A 13,750-nucleotide genomic window follows, 5' to 3' on the forward strand; every position below is an offset into this window, starting at 1 on the left:
GTGTTCCCAAGTGATTCTGATCTTCATTTTTGAAATTCACCGTACCAAGGTACACTTTCTTGTTCTTAAATTCTGAAACTTACATAGTACATGTTAACATTTATGAATGAAGTAGATCCGTTATTTTTTCCGCTGCATATGTTTTGTATGCGATACAAACATGTATTTATCCAATAGTTGGCTGCAAAATTCTTCACTTTATCAACAATGAAGATCAAGAAGCACTTGGTTACAAAACTCTAAGATGCAAAGATGTAATAACTTCTTTCAGAGAGAATAAGGCATCGGTCACTTTTTGCATGTGTTCTTCTTATATTCTCCTATGTGATAGCCTTTAATATAAGCCTTATATATGTCTAGGATTGTGAGAAAAGAAACCCTACACAAATACATAAGCATGAGCCAAAAATTAGATCTGAAAAACTAATTTTCATAATTCTCGACAGATAGCATTTGTCAAGCAGCTATTGAGACCTCGTTAGACAGAATCCATTAAGAAATGTCGAGACTCATTAAACCTTCATAGATAGCTATCTATCGAGAGCTATTGGGAATCTATCCAGCTTTAGGGTGTGTTTGTTTGGAGATGAAATAGGGTGGATGGAAAATTTTTGAGAAAAAATAGGAAGAAAAACTTTTTTAAGTGTGTTTGGTTGGATGGGAAGGAAGAAAAATAAATAGTGGGGCCTAGGTGTTCTCTCTGGGCCCACCAAAAAGTTTTTTCCCCCAAATGGAGAGAAAACTAAGTGAGGATAAATTTTTTTTAATTGACAAAAATACCCATGTGCACATTCTTTATTTCTTCTATTCCTCTGGGTAGTACATTGCCCTTTTTTATCTTTTTTTTTTCACTGGGCAGTACCATTGCCCTTTTTTTTGTTTTGTTTTTTTGTTTTTTTTTTTCTGGGCGATTGCCTTTCTTTTTTTCTTTTTCTTTTTTTCTGGCAGTAACATTGCCTCATCTTTTTTTGGGATATTATTTTTATTTTTTAATAAAATTGGATGATTGCTCTTTTTTGTAATTATTTGTCACTTTTTTTTTTTGTTTTAATTATCATTCTTCAACAAGGGTATATGAGTAAATTTATGCAAACTCATTTTTTTCATCCTTCCACTTTTCCACTCTTAACCAAACAAAAAGGATAGAAAATAAATTATTTTCTATCCTCCCACTTTTCCATCCTCCCACCATTTTCTATCCTCACACTTTTCCACTCCTCCAACCAAACGGACCCTTAATGAACAGTCATTCTTCACTTGTTTCTTGATCCAATCTTCATGGCTTTAATACTTGGCTTGAACAACATGTTTCTTGAAGTATTAAACATATCCTAGATCTACCTAATTACAAGTAAAGTGCGTTTTATCAAAGAATTAGTAAATTACATAAAATATGTCCTTAATAATCTCCCCATTTGGCAATTCGTGAAAAAACCACAACAAAAAAATGAACATATAAGAGAAGTCATAAATCACTCAACTCATAATCAATTGTTGAATAAAATAAAATCTACTCTAACACAAACTCTTGAAAAACTTTGTAAGAAGAGAGGTTATGGCATGAAAAACTTTGACAACATGTATTTCTAAAACATTTTAAACAAAACTCATTAAGGCATCTTAGTATGAAACAGAAATGAAAGATTGCATACAATACATAAGAAACATATGTATAAAGATGGAAAAGAAACAACACATGTAGAGGTAGGTGAAGAAGACGTGCATCATATATATATCAAAGATAAGCACAATGTATGTAAACATGATCATACTCTATGGTTATACTATATGGTTGAGTAGAAAATGGCTAAAAGCAATTACTATTGAAATCTAGAGGCTAGAATGGCACTAGTGCAATCCAGCTGATATATTGTTTGGGTGTCCGTGCCCCATGTATGGTTTGGTGTACTAGTATAACTACAAAAAAAATGCCTATTAGCGACCAAGAATCGTTGACAGGCCTAAAAGGCCCTCTCAAAAAATATTATTTGTGATGGCAAAATAAAGCCCTTGCAAATACTTGGTAAAATGTAAAATATTTGTGACCAACAAAAAAAGTTGTCGCAATTATGTGTTATAACTGTCACAAATACTAATATTTTGGAGGGAAATTTTCCCTCCATATTATTTGTGAGGGACAATTAAAAATCTCTCGCAAAAAGTGTATTATTTGTGATGGTTAAAAAAATGCCGTCACTAATACTAAATTATTTGCAAGGGCTAGAATCGACCTTCACAAATAATCATTAAAATGTAAAAAAAATTGGAGGGAAATGTTCCCACCAAATTATTTATGAGGGACAATAAAAGTTCCTTACAAAAAGTTTATTTTTTGTGTGAGTTAAAAATATACCCTCACTAATACTAAATTATTTGCGAGAGCCACAATTGGCCTTCACAAATAATCATGAAAATATTAGTTATTCTAAAATCAAAACAAAATAAAAAGAAATACATAAAGATATAGCACTTTGTATTCTTTAGATGAACCTTTTGTTCACAGCCTAAAAAAAATGTCTTTTATATGCATCCTATATATGAAAGGTCTGTCTTTATTTTCTAATAAATTTTACCCATAAAAAAATGATAGCACTTTCAACAAAGAAGAATGACATTAAATAGTCCTTTTAACACGGAAGTATGAAGAAATTTTTAACAATTACAAACAAACAACCTGTATTTCCTTCCCATTTTGTGCCCTAGACAATGAACACAAAATAATAAATTAGTTCCTTCCATGTCTTAACAACTTTAATAGCATTAAGCTATAAGGAGAGATTTAGATTTCACAAAATCATCCCACTTGCACAGTAGATTCCAATGCACAAGTCTCAAAACCATCTTTGCCCTCTTGCAGTGTAATTTTACTTATCAGTTCTTGAGGCTCAAAGTTGACTAGCTTGGCCTCAAGAGGTTGCAAGCCATTGCCATGAAAGAGGAATATTTTGGAATATCCATCAGCCCCAACTCTACTTATGTTCTTCTCCAAGCACCAATTTAGAGCCCCAAAGCCCAAATCCAATCCCACAATAGTCCTTGAATTACTACATATCCATTCTACACTGTCAAACATATAGAATTCAGTAGGTATTTACATGCTTTTGGCATTGCAACTGCAAAACAAATTAATGACCTATGCAATCCCCACCCCCTTTCCAAAGAATTAGAACATAAAACTATTCACTAATAAAATTTTCACTCTCTTCACAAACTCAACCTGGGCATTTTTTCACTGTCGACTTATAGTAATATGGAGTAATGTGTACCCACTTCTCAATCTAATTCTTTTAAATTCAAAATACAAAATAAAAGGGGAAAGGAAAGGAGACATATGCATACCTAGATTCTATTTAATGTCTTCAAGAAACTGACACAGCCAAATAAAGGTCTTAGTTGAGAGGGAGGTAATAATTGAAAACTTGAGACTAGCTTACTTGATTTAAGTGGGGCAGAACCAAAGCATTTACAATAGCCGTCACAGCAAGAGATGTGACTGCAACAATTGAAAGGAACTGGGGCAAGCTGAAATGGAAACCAAAGAATAATTACAAAGAAAAATTATCTGGTATTTGACAATTGATACACACACAGAAAGATCAGAGCCAAGAATTATGATCACCTGTAAAAGGTCACACACTGTTAATGCAACAAAACAAGATTACCTTCTCCACATGAAAAAAAACAATCCTAGTATCCGATTCCTATTATGAATGAGACCTACCATGGGTTGACCAACTTGTAGGAAAATAAGCATGCTTTGAGAGAAACTTTATTGAAATATGCACAAAACTTACACGTTTATATATCTCTAGCATTCATTAATGCAATATTTCAATTAAGAGGGTGATTAAGGAAATGGTTTGCGTGAGTTATTTGCTGAATCAGCAATAAATAAAATATTTTCCTGTAAAATCTGTTCAGGTTCTAAATGAGGATCATTTGGGTTCTATTACTAAGATATAACTTAATTATAGATTTATTCGCAGAATTGTGTGTTAGCACCATGTCAATTTGACATTTTCTACTGTGATTGAATTCTGCTTATAGATGGAAAGGAACTGAAGGAACTCAAAATTGGGAGCAAGGAAAAAGATAAACTTTATAGAGATGAAATGTGTAGGACTGCCAATCTCATAGAGGAAAAAGGTAAACATTTTGCTTGGCAGATTTTTAGGTAGCATTTGTCAATTTTATTGCTAAAGGCTGATAGCTTGCGACTCCTATAGACTGCTGGTTCATATGGAAAAATGAGAAAATGTAACCAAATAAATTTCGATCACAGAAATTATAGAAGAACTTCATTAGGCTTTGATTTCACTATCTATTTATTACTTTGGAAGACATTTGAAGTTCAAGCATCAAAGCACCATAAAATTTGCATATACTAGGTTCACCTTCACGGCTCAAAGAATAATTAAGTACATGGCCTTTGGAGCTATGCAGTTTTATATATATATATATATATATATATATAGACACACATCTTAAAATCTCCAATTTTTAGAAAGGGTTGCATTGAGGGGGTAGAGAACAAAATAATTCCGCTTTAAACAGGCTTAGAGACAGAAACTTACCCCAAAAGTACCGTTTCTGATGGAACTGTTGATTTAAGAACTCCCACTTCTAAGAAACCCGCCAACGGTAACTTGCGCTCAAGAGCAGAGGTTATCTGTAAGAAAATCCTATTAAAATCTGTCACTTCAAACTAATTTCATATAATCACAAAACTTCAAACTCATTACCTTATCTGTTTCTCCAACAGTAAACTGAGGATTCTTATGAACTAGGATTGTCCCACTAGGCTTCAATACTCTTAAAATTTCTTCAAACAGCCAATCAGTGGGAAATTCAACTGATCTACAGATACAAATAACAGTCTCGAAAGAGGAAGACTCCACAGACAGCTGATCTATTGTAAGTCAAGACCATAATCAGAATAGACATGAGAACAGAATATTTGAATTAGAACTACTATGGAAGCATTCTTTAAAAAAAAAAAAAGGCTTGAATTTAAAAGACCCTGTAAGGTCAGGTAAAAAAAGGGCTAATAGAGTTATAAAATTATGTATCTTGATAGTAGGAGCTTGTAAAACCAAGCTATTTATAATCTGAAATGACTGAACTTATACATTAAATGGCATGAAGACTTCCCAAAAAGAAGAAGCATAAGAAACAACTATGTGTTGTAAACGATAACAAACACTACCTCAATCCAATGCCACGGCCCCACCCCCATCCCCCCACTCAAGAGACAATAGCCAACAGTCAACACAAATACACCATTACATATTTACATATTTACATATATACACTTACACAAAAAGCCAATTTAGCCAAAAGAGAACTAGAGGAAAGCCTATAGGTGCCTACTGAGATTAACAAAGTAAGGTGTAATGTATATCTAGATTAACAAAGATTCCTACTGAGAGGAGGTTGGTAAATGCACCATTCAAAATAAAGCAGAAACCTTGTCCTCATTTATTTAAGTTGCAAATGAAGTTCTGTTAAGCTCCATTTGTTCAAAAAACGATAGATGGCTATTTCTATAACTGGTGCACAATATCACGTCATCACTTTTTAAAGCAAATTGATCATCTCATTGATAACTTGACCATCAAAATAACCTCTCACAGAAGATGCCCGATCCCCATCAAACCACCACTTGATTGGCCAATACATGAAGCATTCAATCATGGTCCGCATTTCTAAGCAACCAATGATCTCAATACTTATTCGCCAATTTAAACTATTATGTACAGCAACTTATAGCTTAAAGTATTCATTTTTCACAAAGAAAAATTATTTAATTAAAATAACCAGCATCAACAGAAAAAGAAAAAAAAAACATTTTTGAAGTCTTTTTCTTTTTACAAAAGGTTAAAAAGATAAAAAGAGAAATCATGGGGAAAAACTTTTGTACATTTCACATGCATACAGATTACATACTGTGTGAAAATAAGTAACTTCTTAAGAACCAAGGAAAAGAACCAAAAAATTGAAAAACAAATATGTGTCTATATATACTTGTGGCTATCATTTGGTAGCTTCTATAAAAACTTCAAGGCAATGCTATCGAACTTAACGCGATCCAACACAGAGTCTCACATTGACTGACAAAGCTTAGTGCCATATATCATTCAAGATGCAACTTTTTTCCAACCTAAAAAATCAGACAGGAAAAAAGAATAAAATAGTTACAGTTCACAATTACCAAGCACCTCTGAATTCTTGCCTTAAATTACATGAATCCAAAGAATCCTATACCTCATATTCCTAAAAACAAGAATTACGAATCCAAAATATTAAAATCCAAGCTCAGAAGCTTCATAAAAAAAAAAAAAAAAAATCGTTAATCCAATTTCCGAATCAGAGCCCTGGATTGAGCCGAAAACGAAAACAAAAACGGAAAGAGAGATATTGCATGCCTGGAGAGCTCTGGTGGCGAATTCAACGCCGATGGTGGACTTGGATTCTAAGCAAAATTCGTTGCGAGTGAACCTGGAGAGAATGTTGGATTTTCCGACGCCAGAGTCAGAGCAAAGAAAAAGAGAGATTTCAAAAGAAAAAAAAATAGTTAGTAAGTCTTAAGTCTAAGTCAATACACTGCATTATCAAAAAATAGTCATAAGGCAGACTATGAGATAGAGAAAAGTGAAAAAATTTAGGGGGAAAAGTGAGATAGTCAGTTGGCGTGAGTTGGGAATGTTAGAGGGAAAAGTGAAAAAATTTAGAGGGAAAGGGGAATTGTGTTCCAAGGGAGTTGGGAGTAGGGAGTGTTAGAGGGAAAAGTGAAAAAAATTTTGAGGGAAAGGAGAATTGATTGACATGTGGCGCTAAGGTTCAAAGTTTTATAAGAAATTTCTATCACTTCTGTCAAAAAGGGAAAAAAGTTTTACAAGAAATAATTATATAGAGGTGTTGGGCATAGAGCTGTCTTCTTTTGGTCTTAATGGCTCTCTGCGGTGTTTTATTTTATTTGGGACTAGACTGCATGTAGTGAATGTACCACCTATACTAGTGTATGCACTAGTTTACTTTGTATGACTATATTTGGCATTTAATAAAAGATTTCTACCGCTCAAAAAAAGTTTTATAAAAAATTGTGTTATAAGAAATTTTTTTTTTCTTAATTTAAATTTTAAATATATATAGCGGCATGTGGTTTGAAGTTTATAAGGTTTAAATTTTAAACAATTAGTATAATCTTTTATAATAAACAAGAATAAATAGGAGTATGTATATGAAATACATAAGTTAATTAATGAAATAAATTATATATAATTCATAAATTGAATAGCTCCCCAAAATTAGATAATAAAAAAGATTATATGTCATATGTTAAAAGAACAATATGAAATCTCCGTAGTGAGCTATATCAAATACTATAAAATAACAATATAGTTCAGATATTAAATATTAAAACAAATGATGGGTTTGCTTATATGTAAAAATGGTTTAATTTGAGCTTGATCTAGTTGTTCAATTGAGCTTAAATTTCATCGACACCAATATTTTACCATGTTATGCAAATCTAATGGTAAGAATTGGAATCTAAATTGGCACATGAAGGTTAAATGTCGTGTGCCGGTACTTTGATCGGTCCACTCTTGCAATCAAACTATTTAATCACACCCTAATTTCGCCAATATCCATTCTTTACTATGCTCTTCCCATCCAATGGCTGGACTTTGAATTTGGTGCCATTTTCAAAATTGTCAAATTCAAGACTCATGCCCTTGCAAGGCTGGCCTAAGGCCCCCACCACACAAGGCTCAAATTTTAATCCTAAGAGAAAAGGCATTGTTCCCTATTATAAAAGGCTCAAAATTTTATAGAATTATATATGTATGTGTATATGTATGTATGTATATATGTTTAGGGGTGTGTGTGTGTGTGTGTGTGCATAATGGTTGTTTATTATTATTAGTGATACTAAGGATAACACAAATTTACTATAGGATTACAAATTGACATGTCACCTATCACAAAAAAGAAATTTAAACATTCATAATTATTAATTAGGTAGTTGAAGTTTATTGATCATGTTGAGCCGCCTCTGCGCCCCTATACCTATCCCCTAAGGAAAAACTTTGACTACCTTGTCCAAAAAATCCAATATACATCCTTTAAAATTTTGTCCTTTTTTTTCATATTGACTTTTGAAAAATCTCTTTTGACGACAAGATACTAGTAGGCATCCCATGGATCACACATAAGAGTGATCGAGGTAGCCCTCACACATTAAGATTTCTATTTTATCTCGACATTAACCCTCGCTAGTCATGGGTTTTTTAAAAAGAATTTAAAGTAAGGACATTTTCCCTCTCTAAAATCAAAACCATTTATATCTAAGCACACGTGTAAGGGCGCAGTTTGGGTCATAAGCCTAAGAAGTAATAGGATTAAGGCTCAAATAGCCCAACACAATGAATTTGTAAAGAGTGGGCCAAAAACTAGGCTTTAATGAATTGAACGACACTTACAACGGATTAAAGGTGGGAAGTAAATAAGGAAAAACAATTCCAGTTCTTGCATATATTCTCTCTAGACTTGATTACAATTCCAGTTCTTGTTGCTACAATGTTTTCTCCACCGATTCTTAGATCCTCTCTTTCCTCTGGAAGGTTTCTTACATTATATAGCCATTTTCCGTTGATCTTGGTCATCCATTTGTTGATCACGTAGATCACAACTCGAGTGCTTGTCCCATCAGATGTTTCCCCAAACCTTTCGTGAGTTGCGGCTACCTAGACAACACCGTTCAGGGGTCTTCTCCACATAAATGCAGTCAGAGGGTTTGGTGAGGTGCAATAAATGTGGTGGTAGCTTCCTTCCCTTCAGACATGACAAGACTGACCTCCTCCCTGAAGCCCTTCCTCTACAGTGTGACCTCCTCAGGTAATGTGCCACTGACATGGTCAAGGCTCGCCTCCTCAGTTTTTAAACAAACTAAAGTTAATTTTACCAATCATGATATGCCACATATTTAATTTTTTTTTTTCAATTAAAAACTTTAGCTATTTTATAAAGAAAGTTAAATAAATACATAGCAAGTTTATATTATAGGAACATAAAAAAATAGTAGTACAAGGACTTATATTGGAAGTCCAAAACTTGTTACATAGTGTGTGCAACTACTAATAATGTCATCGATAAATTTTGAACTTTATGGCCTTTTGTGATTAAAATATTGGATTAATGAGTTTGCCAAGTATTTATATCTTTTTATTTAAGTCAATTATAAATAAGATTGAATCTCTCTTGTGGGTTCCAGTTAGTTCAACTGGTAAAGTCTCTGATAGTCGTATAAGAGGTTTGGGGTTCAATCCCCGTCTACACCAAAAATTGATTGGTGTCTTTGGTCTAATGATAAAGAGCTATCATTGGGAGTGGACGTTATAGGTTGAAATTTTCTCCAAAAAAAAAAAAAAATTGAATCTCTCTCATAGAAAAAAGTATAAATAATATTTCTTCTAAAAAAAAAGTATAGATAAGATGGACTTTAAATACTTTCAAACCATAAATTATTTTGAAAGATAGTCTCCTTCTAAATAAACATGTTGTATATCTATTTCTTTGACAAAATTTAACTTGTGTACATCTACAATTGCCTATGTATATATCATGAGGCAAATGATATATATATATATATATATATATATATATATATATATATATATATATATATATATATATATATTTTGTGAAAGGCAAATGAAATCTCTACCTTAATATAATAAAAATATATATTTAATATATGCATCTATTCCCAAAACTGAGCATATCTATAAGTTAAAAATATAATAATAAATAAGAATCCTTGGAGCACTAGCAATAGAGGTGCTAAAAAGCTATTCTTAGTACCACTATATACTAAAACAGTGTTAGAGCATCCACAGCAGTGGAGCTAAATTTTTAGTTTTTTAGCTACACAAAAAGTTACTTTACCTATTTTACCTTTTCACATTCTACAGCAGTGGAGTTATTTTTAGCTTTTAACAGAATAAAATAATATAAACACTACAATAAAATAATATTTCATTCAACCACCAACACACAACCACATCCACCATTAAACCCATAAAAATCACAGCTCAGCCACAACCCCACTATGCCCATCAAAACCAGTGAAGAAGAACAAAACAAAAACCCAAAAAAATCAACACAACCAAACCGAAACCCATGCCCGATACTCTGTCTGATTCGGTACCGGTCGACGAGACTTGCGCCAATCATCAATCAGTGATCATAGACAGTGATGATGAGTGCAAAGCGAAACGGAGTGCTTTGATTTGAGGTGAGTCGGGTAATGTGGGAAACAGAGTGCTCCGATGCTTTGGTTTCCGATTACGCTACAACTCTCTCTTGGCTTCGATCTCATTGCTCTACTCATGGGTCTGAGGCGGATGGCGGATCGGTGGCATGGGTCTGAGGTGGATGGCGGCGTGGGTCTGAGGCTGATTGGCAGTGGGTCGATGACGTCGAGCTTTGGAGTTGAGAAAGATGAGGTTCAGATGTGATAAGAGAGAGAGAGAGAGAGAGAGAGAGAGAGAGAGAGAGAGAGAGAGAGAGAGAGGCACGGTGTGAATGTGATAAAAGAATGGAAAAAAACTTAGCAAGTTGGATTATTTTAATCTAGAGCTGGAATAAAAAATTATTATTATTTTTAGCTCTCATGAATAGTGCACATCTATAGATAGATGTGCACTGTTCATGAGAGCTAAAAAAAAAAAAGATTTAGCTCCATTGCTGGAGCATGCTTTTTGGTGTTTAAGGAGCTAAAAAATATTAATATAGAAATATACCATCACTGCTGTGAGTGCTCTTATAGTGAAGCTATAGTTATAATTTTTACTCTCCACCCAATTAAAATACTATATGTTTGTTGATTTTTTTTTTCTATTCTTTTTATCCAACCGTGTCTATCACTCTCCTCTCACTCTCAACTCCTTCTAAACTCTCCAACCATTCTCTCAACTCCCTCTGAACTCTCACCTCTCTATCTCATTGCCGCCAGCCTCAACGTCACTGGCCCACTATTGACCCACTCCGTCGAAGTCCCAAGCCGACCCAAGCCCCAAGCCGCCGATCCACGCCTCCGCCCAGTCCTCCATCTCACCGCTCACCCAGCGCCAACAAGCCTGGATTTCTCTGGATTTCGTGGGTTTCATCGTCGATCCAAGCTCTGGGTTTCTCTAGGTTTCATTGTCAAAGCCGCAGCTGCCTTCCCAGCCCATTGCTTTGGTTTTCCGCCGAACTCAGGTATCACTCTATTCTCTCTCTCTCTCTCTTTTTTTCTTCTTTTTAATTTTTTTTTATAATAATTTTTGCAATATGATTTGTGGTTTAGACTTACGAGTTAAGATATGTAGTCTGTGGCATCTGTGATTTAGGTATTTTTAATTTCGTGATTAAAATGGTGTGGTTTGTTTGTACTCCCTGTTCAGTGATGGGATTCTTGTGATTTGGTTGTGTTCTCTTCGTTTATGCAGTTTGTGAGGCTTTAAGTCACTTAATTGCATGTGAATCATATGGGTATGTTGGGGGAAATTCGGTGTTTGAACTTTTTTGGCTGGGGTTTTATTAAAATGTTTAGTTAGTTTAAACATTTTGGTTGGCTGCTGAGAAAATGTTGGTAAAGGGGGAAATTTAGGCACTCAGTTTAAAGTTTTATGGTTATATACTCAATTTTAAGGAATGTCTTTTGATTGCAAGGGGTCAGGGTAGTTGAGAAGGGTCAGGATTAGTGCAAGCAAGTGTATGACTTAAAGTAATGTTTTAAAGTAAACAAATCTCAATGAAACTCTTCCCCTAACATTATCATATGTTGTTGAAATTAAGTTAGCCCCTCTTTGGACCAAACTTTCTCTTATTCAATATCATGAAATTCCATAGTTCTTGCATATAAATAGGAAAAGTGAGAGTGTAAGGGCTTTACAACTATCAGGAGTTTTTGGTTTGTTTTAAAATTTTCATTTATCTATTGATTTGATGGTGGCTGATTTCAGATTTCACATTTCATATTTCTGTGCACGTGATACATTGAAAGTGATTTCCTGCCAACCAGAAGTATCATAATCATGTTCTATTGTGTAGTACACACACTTTGGTGTGTTGTATTGGATATGAGATTCGATTTGAAAATTTCCAAGGCAAATATGCATCCCCCAATGACTTAGCATACCTCTAATTGATTTTCATATTGTAGCTGAGGGGCTGACTTATTCTCCACCTACAGATATGGAATTTAAAGAATTTTATTTGATTTCTTCCTTTTTTGAGAATTTAGTGCATCAAATATGGCCTATACATTATGTTTGATCAATTCAAATTTGATGTCTTAGTCATCACTTTTGGCATAGTTTAATCAAATTTCTTGGAAGCAAACTAAAATCTTTTTGCAATTTTATTTGATTTGTAGGAATCTAAATCTCTTAAAGATATACCAGTAGTGATCATGTCCTCAGATTACATCCCATCAAGGATCAACAGGTAAAGGGAATAACATACATTTTTGTTTTAATATAGTTACTGAAAAATGCATTTTGTTTTAAATTTTAAAAAATGAGAATTTTTTGATTCAGTTTTTAATCTAACATCGTCTAATTGGTTTGATCAGATGCTTGGACGAAGGAGCAGAAGAGTTCTTTTTGAAACCAGTTCAATTATCTGATGTGAATAAGCTCAACCTCATTTGTTGAAGGGAAGAGACAAGGAATCAGAGCCCAGCATCAACAAGAGAAAGGGCATGGAAGAATGCCACTCACATGACAAAACAAGAACAAAATATGATGGCTTGGAAGTGGTCTAAACTCTAACCAGCAATTTGATGATATATGGAGCTTTAGACTGCTCATGTGGTCGCTTTATGCCTCCATAAGCAGTTTGTAGGGATGCTGCACACTGTTTTAAATATAAAGCGGTGAATAGCAAACCTGACTTTTAAACCAGTCTCAAAACCTCTTTACTGAAAGGTAAGTTGCAATACAGCTTTCCTTGCTTATAGCTTATCCGAGACCTAAGGAGTTTAATGTTGATTATGATATATTATTATATGATTAGATTTGATATGGTATATGTGTACTTATTTATTAAAGCATTGATATAAATACAAATTCACTTTAATTGTTTCATTTTTATGTTTTTTATTTTTTTTAAGGATGGTACTAGCAGAGATGAAGATGACTACTCAAACAATAACATAGAGGTTGAAAGCAACTTGAAGGGTGACTCAGAGGAAGACTGGTATAGATCTTATCATAATTCTAGTTGTTTAAGTTTAAAACAAGGTTTAAATTCAGGATTTCTTTGTATATTTTATATTTTAAAGTTTGAACTTATGTGAATTTTTATCTTTTAATGGATCAATTTTTAGTAATTATTAGACTATTGTAACATGATAGTTAAACAAAAATGATATAAAAGAAATTATAAATAAATAAATAAATAATAAAATATTTCAAAAATTATAAAAAAAAATATTACCACTGATGACATAAAAATTTGGTCATAAATAACTTTAAAGTGACGACAAAGTCCCTCGCAATTAATAGAATAGCGACACTTAACATCATTCAAAAATGTTTTAAGTGACAGCTTAATGTCGTCATTATTATTCCTAACTAATTGCGAGGGGGTTAAAATCCTTTGCAAATAAATTTTAGCGACGTCATTATTTGTCTCGTCGTTAATTTGAAATTTGCAAATAATTAATTGCGAGGGTATAAAGGTCCTCACAAATAGTTATTAA

The 13,750-nt window shown here is 33.4% G+C and overlaps 1 long non-coding RNA gene across 1 annotated transcript; it reads right to left on the bottom strand.

Annotated features, from left to right (window-relative positions):
• Positions 1-2,581: 2,581 nt before the first annotated feature.
• On the bottom strand, positions 2,582-6,750 carry LOC142629785 (uncharacterized). Its single transcript, XR_012843118.1, has 5 exons — positions 6,426-6,750; positions 4,743-4,909; positions 4,575-4,669; positions 3,435-3,522; positions 2,582-3,062 (listed from the first exon to the last, which is right to left on the bottom strand). It is a non-coding gene; the product is annotated as an uncharacterized LOC142629785 (long non-coding RNA).
• Positions 6,751-13,750: the final 7,000 nt, after the last annotated feature.

Source organism: Castanea sativa, chromosome 3 (assembly GCF_040712315.1).
Source record: "Castanea sativa cultivar Marrone di Chiusa Pesio chromosome 3, ASM4071231v1".
Classification (NCBI taxonomy): Eukaryota; Viridiplantae; Streptophyta; class Magnoliopsida; order Fagales; family Fagaceae; genus Castanea; species Castanea sativa.